Genomic DNA, 23,614 nt, shown 5'->3' with positions numbered 1-23,614 from the left:
TGTGCTTATGCTGAGTGGTGGGGGAGGGAAATGGCACCAGCTAGCTCCTTTGTTTCTGAAGAGGTTTCTCCGTGTATGCTGCCTCTCTGGAACATGCTCCAAGATGAACAACTAACCTCACTACTGTGTGTCCCAAGCATTCTTCAGATCACAGTTTCCATGTTGTATGTCCATGAGTTGTTAGCTTGTCTTCTCTCCAAGAGCATTCCCAATGGCCTCTGAGCTCTCCTAGAGCCAAGCATACTGACCTTTAAAACTCCAGGCTTTAAGCCCCACTGGCTGTAAGAACTCACAAAATTTGGGCCTCTTCACCTTACAAGCCAAGTGCTATGGGGATTTATCTTCCCATTTGCTCCCCTGTGTGCTAGTTTATTTCTCACCCTTTTCTGAGGCCACAGCTCCTTCCTTACTACAGTGGTCACAATCTGTTTCTCTCCCAAATCATGTCTCTGCACTTCCTACCTTCTTCAATGTGGCCTCTTTATTACATTTATTTATTTATTTATTTATTTATTTATTTATTTATTTATTTATTTATTTAATTCTTTATTTAAATTCAATTTAGTTAACATATTCTGTATTATTAGAACTTAGTGATTCATCAGTTGCATATAACACCCAGTGCTCATTACATCAAGTGCCCTCCTTAATGCCTATCACCCAGTTACCACTTCCCCCCACCGATCTCCCCTCCAGCAACCCTCAGTTTATTTCCTAGAGTTCAGTGTCTCTTATGGTTTGCCTTCCTATTTTCATCTTATTTTATTTTTCCTTCCCTTCCCCTATGTTCATCTGTTTTGTTTCTTAAGTTCCACATATCAGTGAAATCATATGGTATTTGTCTTTCTCTGATGGACTTATTTCACTTAGCATAATACCCTCTAGTTCCATCCACATCATTGCACATGGCAAGATTTCATTCTTTTTGATGGCTGAGGAATAGTCCATCTCTTCACTACCTTTAGTTGTGGATTTTGTTCTGCCTGTCTTCAGGTCAATTTCTGAAATACTTAAGATGATTTGGTAGTTATCTAGTTGTATTCATGGGATGAAGTGAGCCTGGGGTCCTCCTACTCTACCACCATCTTCCCTTCTCCCTTTTCTCCTAGATCACCTATTATTAGAGTTAGAGTGAACATATTTTTCTCTTTTTTCTAAATCTCTATTTTTTCTCTCTCATTCTGTGATGCCTTCTGGGTTAATTCAGCCAGTCTCTTGACTTTTTTCTTTAGTTACAGCTAAGCTACTGTTCAATTTATTCACTAGATTTTTATTTATAATTTTCAGAAATTTGTTTTGTATTTCTTCTCATTCTTGTTTCATTTATTCTTGTCCTTTCTTACATTTTTTTTCTTTTAGATATTTTGTAATTTTAAAATGCGTATTTTTTCACCTCAATAATATTGTTCTACATTTAAATCCTAGGCTTACACAGTTATTGCAAAGTTATGAATTCCTCAGGGATGGCTTTTTTCTTTCCCCTGTTCTCTATCTTCAGGGGCAAGTGCAGCTTTAATTCACACTTGCTACAGTGGTTTTCATTCTCTTTTTGTTTCTGAAACCTGACAATTTAACTTTCTTTCTGGAGTATTCAGCTTTACATTTAAAACAAAACTTTTGAATTTATTCAGCAGTTCTAGGTGTTTGTCATAGGAGAATTTTCAGGTTATCTGGTCTGCCAACTTACCAAACTTGAAGTTTATTAATTAAGTTTGTGCGTGTGTGTGTTTTAATTGAAGCAATTTTTAAATTATGGTAAAACACATACCATAAAATTTGTTAATTAGCTTTTAATATGATGGGTAAAACTGCAGAAAGAATGCCCATTTTTAGTTGCAGTATTAGAAAGGACTTCTTAATACATTAATAGGAAGCGAAGATTTTCTAAGGGAATGAGAGACAGAGAGGCAGAGATTGGAGGACATATTCTGGGAATGATGAATAGTTGGTTTGGCTGGATTGTAGTATATGGTACCCAGAGTGATGTGAGCAATTTTCTGGAATAGTAAATTAGGGACAGACTATGGAGGGCCTTGGCTTTCTGCTTAAGGGATTTGGACTTTGAAAGTCTGAAGGTTTCAAAATTAGTTCTTTTTTAAAATTAATTAATTAGTTAATTAATTAATTTGAGAGAGAGAGAGAGAGAGGAGTCTGGGAGGAGGAGCAAAGGAGAGGGACAAGCAGACTCCATGCTGAGCACAAAGGCCGACCCGGGGCTCAATCCCATGACCCTGAAATCATGACCCGAGCTGAACTCAAAAGTTGGACAGTTTAACTGACAGAGCCATCCGGGCGCTCTTCGAACTTAGTTCAATTTGAAGGTTAGTGCTGGCAGCAGTATATAGAATGATTTAGAGGGTGGTGGGATTGATGGCAGAGATCAATTAGGAACATACTGCAATAGCCCAAGAAGATATGAAGACCCATAATAGGGGTAAGACCTGACAAAGGCTCATAGCTGTTGAAATGACCAAAGCATAATTGTAGTTATTAACCAAATTGGGGCTGAGAAAAGGTGCTGGTATAGCCATATGACAGCATTCTCTAGAGTAAGTTGTTTCCCAATGGAGTTGCATTATGAACTCTTAGAGATGCTACTTATAAAATGTCTGCTCATTAGTCTGTTGTGCTAGTTAGAGCTTTCCTGTGATTGAACCCAAGCTTGAAAAGCATGCATCAGTATAGTTTGAAAAATGGTTTTAAAACAGGGAAAGTAGAGTAAAACAGAATGATCCATAGCTCTACATTGTACAAGCAACTGTTCTTAGCATCAGAAGTAAGAGTTTTAAGTGGTCTCCCATTGTTTGCTTCTAGTGTTAACAAGATCTTCTGAAATCCTTGATCTGGACTTTCTATCACCAAATGTCTTAACAGGCCAATTTGATCACTTGTTTCTACTGGGACTTATGTCCAGTTGACATGATGGTAACCCAAAGTGTCTTCTTTTGTGCTTGTTTTCTTATTACTGTGGTATGTTCCAAGGTGATTTTCTTACATGTCATGAGTGGGAGTCTCCCTTTCCCAAACTGTTGTGGGTTGTTTTCTAACTTGTTTCTTAATTGTATGAATTTAAATGAACACTGGCTATTTAGAAATGCCACATTTAGTATTTAATTAATGAGTGAACTGATAAAAAGCAATGGAACTATGCAGCTAAGAAGTTTACTAGAGAAGATCTCAAATAACTTAATTTTGAGAATGAGTTGTCAAGGTGTGGGTGTGGACAGAGGAAAGAAAGAACCTGGAAAGGCAAATATTGATGCTCCCTCACCAAATATGCAACATCTATATAGATTTTGCTTTCAACCTTTATATATTCCCTTATGTGTTTCTCTAACTGCTAGTTTTGTTCATCATGTGACAACTTGCATTTCATGTATTTCCCATTTTTGGTGTGTGTGTTCCACAGTGCCTTTTAAATTCATACCCTTGATGTCTAGCATGGTTTTTATTACATAATAAATATTCAACAAATCTTGTTAATAAATGATTGAGTGGGTGACTGCTATTAAAAAGAAGTCGAGGGGCACCTGGATGGGTCAGTTGGTAGAGCATGTGACTCTTTTTTTTTTTTTTTTAAAGATTTTATTTATTTATTTGACAGAGAGAGAGACAGCCAGAGAGAGAGGGAACACAAGCAGGGGGAGTAGGAGAGGAAGAAGCAGGCTCATAGCAGAGGAGCCTGATGTGGGGCTCGATCCCATAACGCCGGGATCACGCCCTGAGCCGAAGGCAGATGCTTAACGGCTGCGCCACCCAGACGCCCCGAACATGTGACTCTTGATCTCTGGGTTGTGAGTTTCAGCTCCACATTGGGTGTAGAGATTACTTAAAAGATAACATTTTTTTTAAATTTTAAAAAACAGAAGTTGAATGATATTTTGGAATCACATTTACTATACTACTAAAGAACATTAGGATACCTTTACATTCTTTTTCTCCCTTTCCTTCTCTCTATCAATATTTATTGAGCACTTAGTACAGGTAAGTACCATGTTACATGCTGGAAATTACAGTGATTTGTTCTTTCATCTTGAAATAGTTTGGCAGTTGATGAAAAGCTTTAAAGTTTGTTGTTTAGGGTGCTGGGGTGGCTCAGCTGCTGAAGCATCTGCCTTCGGCTCAGGTCATGATCTCAGGGTCCTGCTCCGCGGGGAGCCTGCTTCTTCCTCTCCCTCAGCCACTCTCCCTGCTGTGCTCTCTCTCTCTGTCAAATAAATAAATAAGTAATTTTTAAAAAGTTTGTTATTTAAAAATAGCCAGTTCTTGGATTTGATGACACAGTACAAGTGTAAGGCTTACAGTTTGTTTGTTTGTTTTACAGTTTTATTATTTCCTTGAGTCTACACTTCACAGAGCCATTAGATTTTAAAAATATTTTTGTCTTTGGTAGTGATAGCTATTTTACAATTTTAAGTCATTAGTGTCTGGAGTAGGCATTTTTAGCTTGAGATCGAGTCATAAAGGTAAATGTATGGTCTTGGAGGAACAAAGGCAGTCTTACGGCAGTTTGTAAATACGTGGTGTATATATTTGTTTTCCTGAGGGATATAGATTCTCAAAGGAGTCCATAACCCCAAAAATGTTACAAGCAATTCTGTTTGCCTTGCTTCATTGAGCTCCCTTTTCTACACTGTCTAGTGGTTAAGTGCTTGGGTAATGTAGTCATAGTCTCTGTGTTTGAATCTTAGCTCTGCTATGTAATAGCTGTGTGACCTTAAACAAGTCACTTAACCTCTTTGTGCATCAGTTTCCTCATCTGTAAAATGGAGATAACAAGAGTGCTACGTCATGAGTTAATATATATGTATAAATAACTCAGCAAGTGCTTAGCACATAGTATATATTCTATATATATTAGCTACTGTTCTTATAATTATTACATAGATGTGGCATTGGTGGTAATGATGGTGAAAATCCTGATGACTTATACCTTCCCAAAGCCACTTAAGAGTGAATGAAAATGAGCAACCATAAGAAATGTTGCATAACCTGCTGACCATTCTGGGTAAAGCTAATACGGATTTCTCTTGTTCTACTTTAAGGAGAGCCAGACTCTTAAGCCTGGGTAATCTGGTTCAACTGCTCAGATGAGTATATTCAAGTTGAATTACAGTGGCAAAAGCAGTGTGCCTCTTAGATTTAACTGACATGTATACTGATTCTTGTGTTTTGTTTGTTTTGTTTTTTTTTAAGGATTTCATTTATTTATTTGGGGAGGAGGGGCAGAAGAAGATGGATAAGCAGGCTCCCTGATGAGCGTGGAGCTGTTACACAGGGCTGGATCGCAGGACCCAGGGTTCATGACCTTAGCTGAAAGCAGATTTTTTTTTTAAGATTTTATTTATTTATTTGACAGAGAGAGAGACAGCCAGCGAGAGAGGGAACACAGGTGGGGCAGTGGGAGAGGAAGAAGCAGGCTCCCAGAGGAGGAGCCTGATGTGGGGCTCGATCCCAGAATGCTGGGACCACTCCCTGAGCTGAAGGCAGTAGCTTAATGACTGCGCCACCCAGAAGCCCCTGAAAGCAGATTCTGAACTTACTGAGCCACCCAGGCTCAGTCACCCCTATATTGATTCTATTTTTTAGCCTGGGATGAAACTGACTCATTGCTGTGATTCTGTTTTTTTACCACATGGAATGTGCACTGTTGATGCTTTACCAATGATAAACAATGCATGGGGAAATGGGAACCTTTGATTAGGTGTCTTAAAGCTTTTCGGTACTAGTTCTCCCACAAAATACTATGACAAACTGACAAACATTTTCTTGAAGTCCCCATCTCCACCCACTGACCTCAACTGCAGGGTTAGTCAAATTAGATTAGATCAGAATTTATTTCAAAGGTCTTCAACTCTTTCTAGCTTTTAAAAACCAAAGTTTTCTTTAGATTATTTAATTTTAGGGTTATCTTTTCACCTTTGTTGGGTCAATTTTGTCTCTCCTCAAATGCCTGAGAGTGATTTTTTTCCCTGTGTATTATTTCTGAGGTTTCTCTTTTTTTTCCCTTCCTTGCGCAAACAATTTCCAATTCCTGTAACAACTGCCCCCAGGAATTTGCTTCCTGTAATGGTGGCTACTTCTATCCCTGGGCTTTACCTCTAGAAACAATCCCACTTAGGAATTCTGGATCCAAAAGTACGAAGTAGAAATTGTGTAAAGTAATTTTATTCAGATGCTGGGTATCTATCAGACTTAAAATCCAATAGATCTATAGATAATTGCCTGAACAGTTTCAGTAGTGAAAGCTTGAAGCCTAAGATCTAACCCCCATTGCATTGTTTTTCAAAGTGTGGTCTACGGGGACTGGACCAACTACATAATTTTCAAGACTAATTGTAAAATGAACATTGGCGGGGGGGGTGTCTCTTGTTCAAAAGGTAAGAATTTTAACAGCTGCAAGAGAGCATTAAACTCAAGTGATGAGTCCTTTTGAGTACACAGCCCTGTGTAAAGGCACAGGGCATATGTCCATGAGACTAAGGCTGGGTGGAGCCAATGGCATCTGACTGGTAAATCTGCTATCTGGGGCCTACCAGAGAGTTAATGAATTAGAATCGCTGCAGATAGTGTTTGTGAATCATCATTCTTAACAAGCTCTCCAATGTTAATTTTTAAAAAAAAGATTTTATTTATTTATTTGACAGAGGGAGAGACAGCGAGAGAGGGAACACAGGCAGGGGGAGAGAGAGAGGGAGGAGCAGGCTTCCCACTGAGCAGGGAGTCCCATGCAGGGCTTGATCCCAGCACTCTGGGATCATGACCTGAGCCGAAGGCAGATGCTTAATGACTGAGCCATCCAGGCGCCCCACTCCAATGTTAATTTTATACAAAATTAACACAAAAAGTTGATAACCTCTCACCTATTTCTTTCATTTGTTTGGGAAGAAAAAGTAATTCTGTCTTTGAAAAGTGTGTGGCTTGCTTGCCTTGATAGCTCCCTGAGCCAGCTACCTTGTACCACATTCAGCTTTTCTTTTTCCTCTCTTTTTCTCTTTACTCTCTTTCTTCCCTTTCCTCTTCTATTCTACATTTGTTTGGGGCCTGTCAGTAGTATGTCAGGCATGGCTAAACTTGGCTGACGACACCCAAGGCATATGAAACTATTAAACAAAGAAAATTTGAGAGGAGCGGGTAAGATTTTCAGTGGTTTAGGCACTTTTTCTGTAGGGATTATGGTGTGTTTTGCTTTGTTTTGTTTTTGCCAGAGCCAAGCTTGCTTTTATTTCTAAAAAAAATAGAAAAGGAAAAAAAATCAGAGAAACAATGCTGTGAGAAAAACCCCAATTCCATAGCTCTACCTTCAGTGAATATTTGGTCACATTCATTGGAATTCGATTTTGATCAGTCCATTTACTCCATAGTAAATGTCTGTCAGTTCTTGGAATTTATTTCTACAAATTGTCTGTTCACTAAATTGTAATCCCGGGGCTCAGGAATTCATCCTGGGTAACTTCATGAGAGAATGCTCATCAAATTACCTTAAACACTTCGTTTTAAGTTCTGAGTTTAACTGTACATCATCAAAATAATTCAATCATAAATCATAATTTATACTATGGATCTCAAAGTTTAGCACAACAAATGCTCTTTTTTTTTTCTTTTTGGCTTGCAGTTTTCTCTGTGTGGGTGATTCCTTACGTAGTCACTAAGCAGAACAGATGTTTTCTTGAATTTTTGCTTAATAAAAAGCCGACAGATTTCTACTAACAGGTGCTTCTAAATTCCTTATGAAATTACTGGTTTCTTTATTGATTTAACCTCTATTTACTATTTTTTACCTAGTAGTTGTAGTTTTTTTTTTAACACAGAGCTTTATTACTCTCTGTTTTTAAAGTAATGTAGACTTTTGTGTTTCTTTTTCCATTCTCAAAGCAAATGAGAGACTAAATGGAAGCAACTCTTTGTAACTTAAAAATATTATAGAACCCTGGGGCGCCTGGGTGGCACAGCGGTTAATCGTCTGCCTTCGGCTCAGGGCGTGATCCCGGCGTTACGGGATCGAGTCCCACATCAGGCTCTTCCGCTATGAGCCTGCTTCTTCCTCTCCCACTCCCCCTGCTTGTGTTCCCTCTCTCGCTGGCTGTCTCTCTCTGTCGAATAAATAAATAAAATCTTTAAAAAAAATATTATAGAACCCTGATGGTCTTTTTTTTTTTTTTAGTTTACTTATTTATTTTAGAAAGAGAGAGAGAGAGCAAGCCCACAGAAGTAGGAGAAGGAGAAAAGGGAGAGAATCTCAAGCAGACTCCCCACTGAGTACAGAGCCGGAATTGGGGTTTGATCTCATGACCCATGAGATCATGACCTAAGCTGAAACCAAGTGTCAGACACTTAACTGACTGATCCACCCAGGTGCCCCTATAACCCTGAAGTTCTTGAAAAATATTTCGTGCTTGCTTCTTATTCTCACAAAGGACTTCTATGCAAGAATATATAAAGAATTCTTACAACTCAATAAAAAGAAGGGAAACACTCAGTTTTAAAAATAGGGAAAAATTGAAATAGACATATTACAAAAGAAAATATAAGAATGGCCAATAAGCACATGAAAAAGTTTCAACATCATTTGTCATCAGAGAAAGGCAAATTACAATAAGCTGATACTAGCATAGCTATTAGAACAGCTAAAATAAAAACAGCTGACCAAACTAAGTGTTGGTAAGGATGTGGAGCAACTATATATTGCTGGTGAGAGTGTGAAATGATTCAATTATGTTGAGAAGCAATTTGGCAGTTTCTCATAAACGTGAGTTTAAACAAAAGTTACCATATAACTCCGCTACTTCACTCTTAGTTATTAACCTAAAAGAAATGAAAACATATGTCTTCTCATGGATTTATACATGAATGTTTATAGCAGCTTTATTCATAGCAGTCAAGAACTGGAAATTACCCATAAATTCATTAAAGGGTGAATAGGTGAAACTGTGGTATATGCATACTACTTAGCAATATAAAGGAATCAACTACTGATATGTGCAATGATATGAATGAATCTCAAACACATTATGCTGAGAGGCACCTGGGTGGCTCGGTCAGTTAACCGTCTGCCTTTGGCTGAGGTCGTGATTCCAGATCTCCCTCTACCCGCTGCTCCCCCCTGATTATGCTCTCTCTCCATCTCTCTGTCAAGTAAATAAAATCTTTAAATTAAAACAAAAAATCAAAACAAAACACAAACCAAAACAACATAATGCTGAGAGAAAGAAGCCAGACGCTAAAGAGTATATATTGCACAATCCCACTGATTTGGATTCTAGAAGAGGCAAAACTAATCTGCAGTGACAGACAGAATATCAATGCTTGCCTGGCGCCAGGTTTGGGAGGGGGGCTATTGAACTCCAAAGGCACATGAAGGAATTTTGGGGGATGGGGATGATTTAATACTTTAAATTTGGGGGGAATTTTGGGGATGATTCAATATTAAAAAAAAATTTTTTTTTAGTTTTTAAAGATTTTATTTACTTATTTATTTGAGAGAGAGAGAGAGAGAGAGATAGTGAGACAGCAAGCATGAGCAGTGGGGAGAGGGATAAGCAGGCTTCCTACTGAGCAGGGAGCACAATTTGGGGCTCGATCCCAGGACTCTGGGATCATGACCGGAGGTGAATGCAGATGCTTAACCAACTGAGCACTCAGGTGCCCCTGGAAACATTCTATATTTTAATTGAAATAATGCTTCCATGAGTGTATACCTTTGTCAAAACTCATTTGAACTGGAAAGCTCCTGAACTCCCCTCCTCTCATGGACACACCAAGTACATAGCTACACACAGAGCAATACCTCTGAAAGAAATCCAGAAACTACCTACACATTGGGTGAACGAGAAAATATCCACATCAGAATGTGTAGGAAAGGGTGAAACACATTCACCATAAATTCCATCCCCAGCAGGGTGTCATACAATTGGGAGGGAACTGCCAACTCCCAGCTTCTCCATGAGGAGCAAAGGATTTGGACTTCACATTTAGTACCCCAACTTTTAAGATTCCTACCTAAGGAATGGGCTCCCAAAACACCTAGCTCTGAAAGCCAATGAGGCTTGCATCCACAAGACCCACAAGAGTATAGCAAACAAAGAAGCAGTTGTTAACAGGCATTCTCACCAAATGGCTATCCCCCAGGTTCAGAGCAGAGAGAGTAGGCAGAAATGTTTATATATCAGTCTTTCCCTGAACAGGGTCCATTTGTATACTCTGAAAGCTGCTTCCTGAGGGTCAGGCTTCTAATTTGGCACACATCTAGGAGCTGGCTGCAACCTCCCTAGAGACCAAGGAAACTGGTGGACACCTCCCCCACTATCTCCCTCCAGACTACTCCAGTATCTCCCTTGAGTGACTGTGTACACACTGTGCTCCAGCTTTTGCAGCTGTTGCCCAAAGGACAGGTTTCTGGATCACCTGTCTCTCTTAGCCAATGGGACTTCCATTCATGAGTCCCATAAGACTACAACAAACAAGAAGTAGTTCTTAATGGGTATAAGAGCACCTCCTTGTAACTTTAGACCTGGGCCCAGTGCAGAAGAAGCAAACAAGAATGTCTGTCTCCTAGTCTCTCCCTGGAAGGGGATTAACTGCATACTTTTCTTTTCTTTTCTTTTTTTTTTTTTTTAAAGATTTTATTTATTTATTTATTTGACAGAGATAGAGACAGCCAGCAAGAGAGGGAACACAAGCAGGGGGAGTGGGAGAGGAAGAGCAGGCTCCCAGCAGAGGAGCCTGATGTGGGGCTCGATCCCAGAACGCCGGGATCACGCCCTGAGCCGAAGGCAGACGCTTAACCGCTGTGCCACCCAGGCGCCCCTAACTGCATACTTTTCTAACTGCTGCCTGAGGGTCTGGCTTCCAATCAGCCCTTATTTAGGTGCTGAATGAGATCCTCCCTTTGGGACACTGATGGGTCTTGGCACACTCTCAACTACTGGGAGCCACTTATTCTTTTTTTAATAATAATTTTTTATTATGTTATGTTAGTCACCATACAGTATATCCTTAGTTTTTGATGTAATGTTCCATGATTCATTATTTGGGTATAACAGCCAGTGCACCATGCAATATGTTGGGAGCCACTTAGAACAAAGAAGGTTGTTTGGATAATCACAAAGGTTTGAGAGACAACCAGATGCTCAGGCTGGGCTGATTGACAAGTTTGATGTCCTACATGGGACCATTCTGTCAAAACTGGAAGAGGTGGCTGCTTTATCTAATATGCAGAAACCAACACAGAGAGTCAAGGAAAATGAAGAAACAGAGAAATATGTTTTAAAAAAGAGACAAATTTCCAGAAACATATGTAAATGACACAGAGATAAGTGATTTATCTGGTTGAGAGTTCAAAATAATGGCCATAAAGATGCTCACCAAGGTCAGGAGAAAATGCATGATCAAAGTGAGAATTTTAACAGAGTTTGAAAATATTAAAAAGTACCAAACAGGGACGCCTGGCTGGCTTAGTCGGAAAAGCACGTGATTCTTGATCTTGCAGTCATGAGTTCAAGCCCCATGATGGGTGTAGAGATTACTAAATAAACTTAAAAAAAAAAAAGTACCAAACAAAAAATATAGAGCTGAAGATTACAATAACTGAACTGAAAATTTCAATAGAGGGGTTTGACAGAAGACTACATCAAACAGAAGAAAAGGATCAGCAAACTAGAAAGCAGGGCAGTGGAATTCATCCAATAAGAGAAGCAAAAAGAAAAAGAATGAAAGAAAGTAAAGATTCTTTAAAGAACCTCTGAGATAGAATCAAGCAGACCAAAATATAGATTATAGGGGTCCCAGGAGAAGAGACACAGAAAAAGGCAGAAAGCTTATTCAAAGAAATAATGGCTAAAAACTTCTTTAATCTGGAGAAAGACACAGATATCCAGATACAGGAAGCCTAGAGCATTCCAAAAAGATAAACCAAAGAGACCCACACCAACTGACATTATAATGAAACTGTCTAAAGTTAAAGGCAAGGAGAGAATCTTAAAATCAGCAAGAGAAAAGCAAGTTTTTTTTTTTTTTGAAAAGCAAGTTTTTAGGAACAATGGAGCCACCATGAGACCATCAGATTTTTCAGCAGAAACTTTGCAAGTCAGAAGGCAGTGGCATGATATATTCAAAGTGCTGAAAGAAAAAAACCTGCCAACCCCAAATACTTTACCTAGCAAAGTTGTCCTTCAGAATCAAAGTAGTTATAAAGTTTTCCAGACAAACAAAAGCTGAAGGAGTTCATCACTACTTGGCCAGCCTTATAAGAAATGTTAAAAGGAGCTCTATAAGGTGAATTAAAAAGATCCTAATTAGTAACAGGAAAACATATGGAAGTATAACACTCACTGGTAAAAGTAAATATACAGTTGACCCTTGAATGACATGGGTTTGAATTGCACAGATCCATTTATAAGTGGATTTTTTCAATAAATACAGTACAGTATCATAAATGTATTTTCTGTTCCTCATGATTTTCTTAATAACGTTTCCTTTCTCCAGCTTACTTATTGTAAGTATAGAGTATATAATACATATAACACACAAATACATGTGTTAATTAACTGTTTATGTTATTGGAAAAGCTTCCAGTTAGTAGTATGCTATTAGTAGTTCATTTGTTGGACAGTCAAAAATTATACATGGATATTTGCCTGCATGAGGACTTGGTGTCTCTAACTCCTATGCTGTTCAAAGGTCAATGATATAGTTAAATTCAGAATACTCTAATGTTATAATTGTTGTGGATAAATCTCTTATACTCTAGTAGGATTATTAAAAGACAAAGTATTAAAAATAACTATACTACAATAATTTGTAAATGGATACACAATGTAAAAAGATGTAAATTGCGAAACAGCAAGGGTTTCATAAAATAGGGGGAGTGTATAATAATGTAGAGCTTTTGCATGTGTTTGAAGTTAAATTGTTATCAGCTCTAAACAGACTTTTATAAGGGTAAGAGTTTTATGTAAGCCACATGATAACCACAAAGCAAAAACCTATAGTAAATACACACAAGATAAAGAGAAATGACTCAAAGAATACCACCATAGAAAATAATTATACCACATGTACGCCTGAAAACTCATGTAACATTGTGTGTCAACTATACTTCAATAAAAAAAGAAGAAAGAAAAATCATTAAAACATGAAGAAAGGGACAAACGAAATAAAATAATTACAAAACAACCAGAAAACAATGAACAAAATGGCAATAGTGAGTTCATATCTTTCAATAGTTACTTTAAATGTAAATGGACTGGATTCTCTAATCAAAAGACGGAGTGGCTGAATGGATAAAAACAAGACCCAGCTATGTGCTGCTTACAAGAGACTCATTTCAACCTTTTCCCCCCAGATTTTATCTATCTATCTATCTATCTATCTATCTATCTATCTATCTATCTCTATCTATCTTTATCTATCTATCTATCTACCTATCTATCTATCTATCTGAAAGAGAGAGAGAGCATGAGCAGGAGAAGAAGCAGAGGGAGAAGGAGAGAGAGAATCTCAAGCAGACTCCCTGCTGAGAGCAGAGCCAAACTCAGGGCTCGATCTCAGGACCTTGAGATCATGACCTGAGCAGAAATCAAGAGTTGGATGCTCAATCAACTGAGCCACCCAAGTGCACCTCATTTCAGCTTTAAAGACACACATAACCTGAAAGTGAAGAGATGGAAAAAGATTGTCCATGCAAATGAAAACCTAAAGAAAGCAGAGTTAACTATACTTATAACAGACTTTAAGCCAAAGACAGTAACAAGAGACAAAATCCATTATATAAAAGGGTCAATTCATCAAGATGATATAACATAAGTAAATATTTATGCTCCCAACATAGGAGAACTTAAAAACATAAAGCAAATCTTAACAGATTGATAGGGAAAAATAGACAGCAATACAATAATAGTAGGGAACTTCAATACCCTATTTTTAACAATGGATAGAGCATCCAGACAGAAAATCAATATGGAAACATTGGATTTAAACTACATATTTTATCAGATGAATCTAACAGGGATTTTACAGAACATTCCATTGAACAGTAGCAGAATACACAGTCTTCCCTAGCACACATGGAACATTCTCCAGGATAGATTTTATTTTAGGCCACAAAACAAATCTTAATAACTTCAAGAAGATTTAAATCATGTCAAGCATCTTTTCTGACAATAATAGTATAAAACTACAAATCAATTACAAGAAGAAAACTGAATAATTAACCCAATACGTGGAGATTAAACAACATGCTACTGAAAAATCCATGGTCAAATAAATCAAAAGAGAAATAAAAAAATATCTTGAGACAAATGAAAATGCAAATAAATATACTAAAACTTATGGGATGCAGCAAAAGCAGTTCTTTTTTTTTTTTTAAAGATTTTATTTATTTATTTGACAGAGAGAGGGACAGCCAGCGAGAGAGGGAACACAAGCAGGGGGAGCGGGAGAGGAAGAAGCAGGCTCCCAGCGGAGGAGCCCGATGCGGGGCTCAATCCCAGGACCCTGGGATCACACCCTGAGCAGAAGGCAGAGGCTTAACGACTGAGCCACCCAGGTGCCCCTCTATCAAAAATTTTTTAAAGATTTTATTTATTTATTTGAGAGAGAGAGAGGGTGGGGGGAGAGGCAGAGGGAGAAGCAGAGGGAAAGGGAAAAACAGGCTCCCCAATGAGCAGGGAGCCCGACATGGGGCTCAAACCCAGGACGCTGGGATCATGACCTGAGCTGAAGGCAGATGCTTAATTGACTGAGCCACCCAGGTGCCTCTCTGTCAAATTTTCCATGGCATTTTTCACAGAAATAGAAAAACAATCCCAAAGTTTGTACGAATTACAAAAGACACTGAATAGCCAAACAATCTAGAGAAAGAAGAACAAAGCTGGAGGGATCATGCTTCCTGATTCCAAACTATGTTATAAAGCTATATAGTATTGTATAGTTTTGGCATAAAAAGAGACACAATAATCAATAGAACAGAATAGAAAACAGAGAAAAAAAACCCATGTGTATATGGTAAATTAATTTTTGACAAAGAAACCAAGAATATACAATGAGAAAAGGATAGTCTCTTTAATAAATGGTGTTGGAAAAACTGAATATCAATATGCAAAAGAATGAAATTGGACCATTATCTCGTATGATGTACAAAAATCAACTCCAAATGTATTAAAGACTTGACCATAAGACCTAAAGTCATAGAACTCCTAGAAGAAAACACAGAGAATAAGCTCCTTGACTTTGCTCTTGGCAACGAATGTTTGCGTTTGACACCAAAAGCAAAGGCAATGAAAGCAAAAATAAGCAAGCAGGACTACCTTAAATTAAAAAGCTTCTGCTCGGCAAATGAAACCATCAACAACAAAATGAAAAGGCAACTTATGAAATGGTATAAATCATTGGAAACCACATATCTGATAAGTGGCTAATATCCAAAATATAGAAGGAACTCCTACAAACCAATAGCAAAGAAATAAAAAAATTAAAAAAACCCCAATTTCAAAACGGCCAAAGGACCTGAATATACATTTTTCCAAAGAAAATATACAAATTGCCAACAAATACATAAAAATCTCAACATCACTAATTTTCAGGGAAATGTAAATAAAAACTATAAAATATAACCTCAAACCTGTTAAAATGGTTATTATAAAAAATACTGGAGCAAACAAATCCTATCAAGAATGTGGAGAAAAGGGGGACACCTGGGTGGCTCAGTTGGTTAAGAGTCAGACTTGATCTCAGCTTGGGTCTTGATCTCAACGTCATGAGTTCAAGCCCTGTGTTGGGCTCCGCGATGGGCATTGGGCTCCATGCTAAAAAAAAAAAGAGTGAGAATGTGGAGAAAAGGGAACCCTGATATGCTGCTGGTTGTATGCTGCTGGTAGCAATATAAATCAGTGTAGAGGTTCATCAAGGAATTAAAAGTAGAACCACTGGGGCACCTGCCTGGCCTAGTTGGTAGAGCACACAACTCTTAATCTCAGGATCATGAGTTTTAGCCCCACATTGGATGTAGAGTTTACTTAAAAAAAAAAAAAAGTAGAACTACCGTATGATCCAGCTATCCCACTTCTGGATATCTATCCACAGGAAATAAAACCATTGTCTTGAAGAGATATTTACACTCCTGTGTTCACTGCAGAATTATTCACAATAGCCAAGATGTAGAAACAACTTAAGTGTCCATCAATGCCTGAATGGATCAAGAAAATGTGTCATATATATATAATGGAATATTATTGCCTTAAAAAGAAGAAAATCTTGGGATGCCTGGGTGGCTGAGTCAGTTAAGCATCTGCCTTCAACTCGGGTCATGATCCTGGGTCCTGGGACCAAGTCCCACATCAGGCTTCCTGCTCAGTGAGGAGCTTGCTTCTCCCTCTGCCTGCTGCTCCCCATGCTTATACTCTCGCTCTCTGACAAATGAATAAAAATATCTTTAAGAAAAGAAGAAAACCCTGTCATTTACTACAACATGGATGAAACTGGAGTTCATTATGCTAAATGAAATAAGGTAGACAGACAAACACAAATACTACTGCATGAAAAAAAAGTTGAACTTGTAGAATCATAGAGTGGAAAAGAGTTGCCAGGGACTGCAGGATAGGGGAAATAGGGAGAGGTCGGTAAAAGCATACAAACTTTCAGTTATATGATGAGTAAGTTCTGGGGATCTAAGTTATAAAATGGTGACTGTGTTTGATAACATTGTATTTTATCATTGAAACTTGCTAAGAGCGTAGAACTTAAATGTTTTCACCAACACACACAAAAGTAAATATGTAAGTAAGTATGAGGTGATGTATATGTTAATTAATTCGTTGGTGGGGGGATCCTTTCACAATGTACATGTATATCAAATCATCATGTAAACTTTAAATGTCTTACAATTTTATTTGTTTGTTATACCTCAATAAAGCTGAGAAAAATGTATTATTTGAACTGTGCACAAAAAAATCGTGCGTTTTATTGTATGTAAAGCGTACTTCAATGAAGTTGATTTTTACAAACTGCAAAAAAATGTTTAGAGAAGGGGCACCTAGGTGGCTCAGTCGGTTAAGCATCTGATTCTTGATTTTGACTCAGGTCAGGATCCTGAGATCGAGCCCTGCATCGGGCTCTGCACTGGGCGTGGAGCCTGCTTAAGATTCTTTCTCTCCGGGGCGCCTGGGTGGCGTAGTTGTTAAGGGTCTGCCTTTGGCTCAGGGCATGATCCCAGCGTTCTGGGATCGAGCCCCACATCAGGCTCCTCTGCTGAGAGCCTGCTTCTTCCTCTCCCACTCCCCCTGTTCTGTTCCCTCTCTTGTTGGCTGTCTCTGTCAAATAAATAAAATAAAATCTTTAAAAAAAAAAAAGAAAAAAAAAGATTCTTTCTCTCCCTCTGCCCTTCCCTGCCCCACCCCCTGTCTAAAGAAATAATAAAATAAAATAAAATAAAATAAAATAAAATACTTCCTATTCGAAAGTGTGTTAAAAAAATGTTTGAAGAAGACTCTAACACACATCCATGTACACATCACCCAGGATTAATAAATGTTAAACATTTGTCCTTTGCTTTATCTGTTTTCATATAGTGGAAATGAACTATTACCAATGAAGGTGAATTCTTAGTTCCCAGACCTATTTTCCACCCCTTCCCACCACCGAGCACATTTATAGCGTTGTGTGTTTCTTTTCTCTGTCCTTTTAAAAAAATGTATTAATAGACATCTTCATTTCATTGATGAAGATACCAAAGCTTAACAGGCACTGCACATATGTCACAGGTAAACAGTGAGTACTTAGCAGCACAGCCAGGAGTAATGTTCTCCATCTTCTGCTCATCCCCCAGGGCTATGTTACTTAACCTGTGTTTGTGGGGTTGGTATTATAATTTATGTAATTATGAGAATGTTTATACTGTTCTTTATCCTCAGTTTTATTTATTTATTTTTCAAAGATTCCATCCATTTATTTGAGAGAGAGAGAGAGAGAGAGAGAGAGACGGAGATAGCAAGAGAGAGCTGGAGCAGGGAGGAGAGGGAGAAGCAGGCTCCCCGCTGAGCAGGGAGCTCACCTGGATCATGACCCATGCCGGAGGCAGATGCTTAACCGACTGAGCCACCCAGGTGCCCCATCCTCGGTTTTAAACATTGCTAAAATGTGACCTAAATGGAAATTTAGTGTGTCATGATGTTGCTCTAAGTGTTTAAAATGGACCCCTCGAAAACTTTCAAATCTAAGACTAATGTTATATTTATCAATATATATTTGATATCATTGTAATTGCAATTAAGCCAGAATACAGGTATTTATGTTTTTCACTCTAATTTTGCTGTATAGATTACTAGATTATTTTTAAAGCAACTAATACCTTTGAATCCCAATGCTTCAAAGTCCAATTAGCTGGCTGCATTGGACTGTTTTACACTGAAGGGGTTTGGAATGCGCCAGCCCCAAATATCACACTTCGGCATATTGATCATTTTGAGCTGACAGCATTTGAGAAACAGCAGATGCATGGAGGGCTCTCTACCCTTCCCCCTTCTACCTAAAAACAGGTCATAAATTTTCCCTTGAGAAAGGCACACTTTCTGTACCAGGAAGAGAACATTCTTTTTTTTTCCCTCCCAGTTTTATTGCAATATAATTGACATTTAACATTGTATGAGTTTAAGGTATGCAACGTATGATGAGATATATGTATACATTGCAAAATGATCACCACAACAAGTTTAGTTGACATCATCCCTTGAGAGGAACGTTCATATCATCAGAGATTGGGATTTGATGCTAAAATGGACATGTACAAACAAACCTACTAAAATAACCCTTAGTTTCCCCAGTATAGTTCCTAGTCATTGTCCCACAATTAACTGTTCTTAGCGGAAGTCCCTTTGTCTTGTCACATCCCCGATAGTTTCTCATTTTTTGTGTAAAAAGTCTATAAGCTTTTGTGTCTGAAGTCTTCCTCAGGGGCACCTGGGTGGCTCAGTTGGTTAAGCATCTGACTTCGGCTCAGGTCATGATCCCAGGATCCTTGGATTGAGTCCACGTTGGGCTCCTTGCTCAGCGGGGAGTCTGCTTCTCCCTCTGCCTGCTGCTCCCCCTGTTTGTGCTCTCTCTCTCACAGATAAATAAATAAATAAATAAAATCTTTAAAAAATTAAGTCTTCCTCAGGTCTTCATTTTCTTTCTGAAGATACCTGTGTACACGTAAAAATATTAAATACATTTGCATGCTTTTCTCCTCTTAATCTGTCTTATATCAGTTTAATTTATAGGCCAGCCATGGAACATAAGAGATAGAAGAGTTTCTCCTCTCCTACAGCGTATATGTGAGATAGTCACAGGGACTGATTTGACATTCTTTCCTCTTTCTTTAGGTTTATCTTTTTTTACTGTCCGACCTCTATATTGTCCAGACTTTTCCTTCAGTTTTAATATTTACATGTCAAAGCTTATAGATACTAGCAGAGAAAAGAAGAGTTTAGAGGCCTTTAAGTATTTTGTAATAATGAAGCTGATTTCCCTTTGTAACCTTTTGGGGGAAAGTCATAGAAACAATTCTCTCAAAGAAGACTACTAATTTTGGTTTTCTCTAGCAGATAATTTGGCTTTTTTCTTCTTCTTGAAAATAGCAATTGTTCTGATTAGAAAAATAATGAATGGAATAATTTCTCTTCTTTTTATAAAAGTAACAAATCCAGTTGTGAGCTCAAGTTTAAGTTCACGATGGAGTCCAGAGTGCCTTTTTTTTCCCCTTTAGAATTTGAAAGCTGCACCTTCATTTCCTTGTTGTTTTAGATACATCTTCAACTCCCATTGGCTATTGACTTAGAGCAAGTCCAATATCACCACTTTAGCAACATATTGTAATGTCACTGGAGCCTCATTCTGGGATGGCCACAGCTACATTATGAATGTTACTCACCCAGTGATGCGTTCTCCTTGTCAACAACATCTGATAATGGTAGAGATGACTACATCAGACTAGTTGTGCCACCGGGCACTGTTGTGTCACTGGTGACTAGTATGGGGCGTAGGGGTGGAAGGGACTCTTTCCTTGGTGCTGCAGAAGATGAAGAACTACATTCCCCTGTGGGGAAGTGTGACACAAGAAGAATGGAGAGAGCAGAGATTCTAGAGGTCCACAGCTGACACTGGAGGATACAGAATTTTACTGAATTCTCCTTGGTTTTTGGACAGCTAATCATAATATATATAAGGATTAGTAACTGAAGTACAGCCTGGGAGAGAGGCCTGCGAAATCTGCTTTGGAACATTAAATGGTGACATTTAGGTAAGGGACATGGGTGTAGCCCCCACAGACATAGGACATGTATGGGAAGTTATGGTGGCAGCATCCTCATCAGCGAAGAAGGTGTGAGCATTTTGAGAAAATAATGTGGTTTATTTTATTATCAAAAGCATCAGGAATTGGCAATAGTGATCTGGGAATGGGATCAAGGTGAGAGAGAATGAGAGGTAAAATCTTGGTGGGAAAATGAGAACCATCTTTCTCACATATTTTAGCACACAATGGACTGTTCTAGAGGAAGTTTCTTAGAGTAAAGCACTTTATCAAAGCAAATCATTAAGAGAGAAGGATGATTTGAGAAAAGATTTGAGATCTTGGAACAATCTCTTTTTAAATTATCTTTCTTATATAGCTCTGTCCCCTTTAGCAGACCTTTTATTAAGCCTGGGGCTCTTGTTCTTCTCATCTTTTCCTTACGTGAGTGGGTATACAGGGTCCGATTTGCTATCCAAGGGAGCTGTGTTTTGTTTCTGATGTGCTACTTGAAGTGTATGAATGCCTTCCTTGATTTCAACCTCAAAGCTTTATGTCTTTATGTCTGGAAAAACAGAAGTCATTATTGCTATATCTTTACAAATTATGCAAACTTAAAAAGAGGTAATTTATATGTTCAATGTAAATTACTCCTTGAAGGGAATTTTGTCCTTTAAATTTAATTTCTATAATTTGTATTCATTTTATCTCTTGCAAGCTTAACTGGGTGGCTTAAAATACTAGTATTAAGATCATCTTATTCATGCTTTTTGTGATTTTAGTGACTTCAATCACTTCTAGAATTTACATTTCCAGGGTTGAAGAGCTCCCTATTTTCTAGGGGGGGGGGGTTCCCTCATACCTTAGACTCTAGGCCTTTTTAAAAAAATATTTTATTTATTCATTTGAGAAAGAAAAGAGAGATGGGGAGAGAGCACAAGCAGGGAGAGAGGCAGAGAAAGAGGGAGAAGCAGACTCCTCGTTGAGCAGGGAAACCCGACGTGGGGCTCGATTCCAGGACCTGGAGACCATGACCTAAGCCGAAGGCAGACGCTTAACCGTCTCAGCTACCCAGGCGCCCTGACTCTAGGCCTTTTGATACGAGATCTGTGCAGCTTTTTCCAGAATTCTCTGTTTTCTCTTGCTGTGGATCAAGGGAAGGACAAACAGGGTATGCGCATAAGCGTTCTTGAAAGCTTATGGATTTTCTCTAATCGTTACCAAGAGTTTTACAGTTAAGGCAATAACCTGTTCAGAGTGTGATAAATTCATCTTAGAGCTGAACGTGAGGAAAACATATTTATATGCCAACCAATTTCTATCCAGGTTTCACCCGGCTTTCCGAAAATACAGCACGTTCTTATGAAGCCTTTCCCAAGCTCGGGCGAAAGGCAAAGAAACAATTACCATTTTGGAAAGGCGAAAACCCTCTTTGTAATTCTTTCGGTTAGCGAAAAACGGAACTTTCGGATGGGGGGTGGAGGGCTTGTACTTCCTTTTCTTATAGAAAAAGTATGTAACCAAACCATTCTTTGATTTCTAACAAGTTAGAGCCAGTTGGAAACTCACATGTAGAAAATCACTCACTCTGGGAAATGGACACAGTATTTAATGCTGAATTAGTTTCTGATCTGCTATTACATTAAAAACATTTTTACAAATCATTCTGAATTCTATGTATTCTAAGAGTGAGTGGGTTCACATTTGTTTTCGAGGAGTAGGGCATAAATCGTAATACCTTAACAAGGTAATAAAAGGCAAACGGTATTGTTTTGCACAAGACTTGGCTAACGCTTTCGGATTTATTTCGGAAGCTTTCACAGACGATGCCTAGCAATATATTGGCGGTTGGCAGAAACACGATCCAGTCTAAATCCCTAAATTTTGGCTTCCGCCCAAGGTGTGTAGCCCGTATCCATAGAGACCGGAAAAAGCGTCCCCGAGCTGGGGCGGGCCCCTGCCTCTTCTGATCAGAACTGCTTCCGCTTTTGGTGGGAAGAATAAAAAACGAAGGGGATTTGTGTGCGCGCCCGTGGAGCGCTCTTTCTCTCCGTCCCCTAATGCTCAGTACTGTTTTCGTTGAGTTCCTGGCCGAACCACAACTCCCAGGATGCATCCACATTCTAGATCGGTCAGTTCCGGTTTGGGCCAGTGCGGCTGCGCACAAACTGTGGTCTTATTGGTTCGAACCGCCTCGTGCGATGCGCGTCACGGCGACGTGCAGCCGTGGGGGCGGGAAGACGCGGCGGCGGCTGTCGCGGCGGCGCGAGCAAGATCTCAGACGCGGTATCGCGGCGGCGGCAGCGGCGCGGCTCCACCGGGTCCCCTCCCTCCTCCGCTCCCCCTTCCTCCCCCTCCCCTCAACCGTGGTTCCCGAGGAGTCTGAGACTTGCGGCGAGGCGGCGACAAGCTCTGGGTGAGGGTCTCTGGAGTGTGAGCGCCGTTTCTCGGGCGAAGGGAGAGAGCCCGGGGTCGAGGAGGAGGTGAGGGGTCTGAGGCGGAAAGTGTTCCCGGCGCGGGCCGGGGAGCGCGCGCTCGTCCCAGCCTTCAACTTGGCCTCCTTACCTGACCCGCCGCGGGGCACAGCGTGCAGTGCAGTGGCCTCAGGGGCCGACCGTGAGGGGCCTGGATCCGCCCTCCTTTCAACCGCTGTCTGTAGCGCCTGGTGTCCCCCACCCGTCTCGCCCCTCCCGGCACGGGGTCCGGAGCCCTCTCTCAGCTCTTCTCCCTTCACGTGCAGTTGCCCCTTCCTTAGAGCCCACCGAGAGACTCTGCCCTCCCTTTCTTCATTTTTGTCTCTTTCATTAGTTCTAGGAATTTCTTTGGTGGCAGGCTTCGAATGGGTTCTGCTTGGTACTACTTTTATAGTCCCTGGGGTAGGAAGATTTTCCTTACCTTTTCTTTGGTGGCGCTCCAGGCAGCCTACTTGGGATAGTACCTTGGGCCCTTGTTTCCCAAGCCCCGTTTGGCTTTCGTCTGTCACTGTTTGCTTCTTTTAAAACTGATGGTAACAGGGTTAAATCAATTCTGTGGCGTCTGTGAGAGAGTTCGGACTGGAAACTAATAGGTAACTTCTTTTCTCCCTCTGGCTTTTGACAATAAATACAAATAGGTTTGCCTCCGGAATTTGACAACTTCATGAGACGGCCCAACTGTGACTTTTGGTAGAAAAATTTAAATGTCCGACCGGAATTTTACTGGGTATGGTGACTTCAGTGCAGGTTCTTGGCATTTTTTTTTTAATAGGATGGCCTTTTAATATTTTATTTTTAGATTCTGGATTTCTCAGCCTTCTGTTAATCCCATTAGATCTCTTCCAAAAACAGTTCCCTCACCCCCAAGAAACCGTTT

At 39.4% G+C, this 23,614-nt stretch overlaps 1 protein-coding gene across 3 annotated transcripts in view; it reads left to right on the top strand.

Annotated features, from left to right (window-relative positions):
* Positions 1 to 23,614, top strand: part of ADIPOR2 (adiponectin receptor 2) — a 141,398-nt gene that overhangs the window by 31,431 nt on the left and 86,353 nt on the right. The window contains exon 1 of one of the 3 annotated variants that reach the window (XM_045774839.2): positions 22,521 to 22,679. The exons of 1 other annotated variant lie outside the window; for it this stretch is intronic. The gene's annotated coding sequence lies outside the window, so the exon portion shown is untranslated. Of the gene's footprint in view, positions 1 to 22,520; positions 22,747 to 23,614 lie in introns of those variants that run through there. One more of the 3 variants, XM_045774847.2, reaches the window with a different exon arrangement.

Source organism: Ursus americanus, chromosome 25 (assembly GCF_024610735.1).
Source record: "Ursus americanus isolate L20-20 chromosome 25, mUrsAme1.1.p, whole genome shotgun sequence".
Taxonomy (NCBI): Eukaryota; Metazoa; Chordata; class Mammalia; order Carnivora; family Ursidae; genus Ursus; species Ursus americanus.
This window is presented reverse-complemented; position numbering and strand designations above follow the sequence as displayed.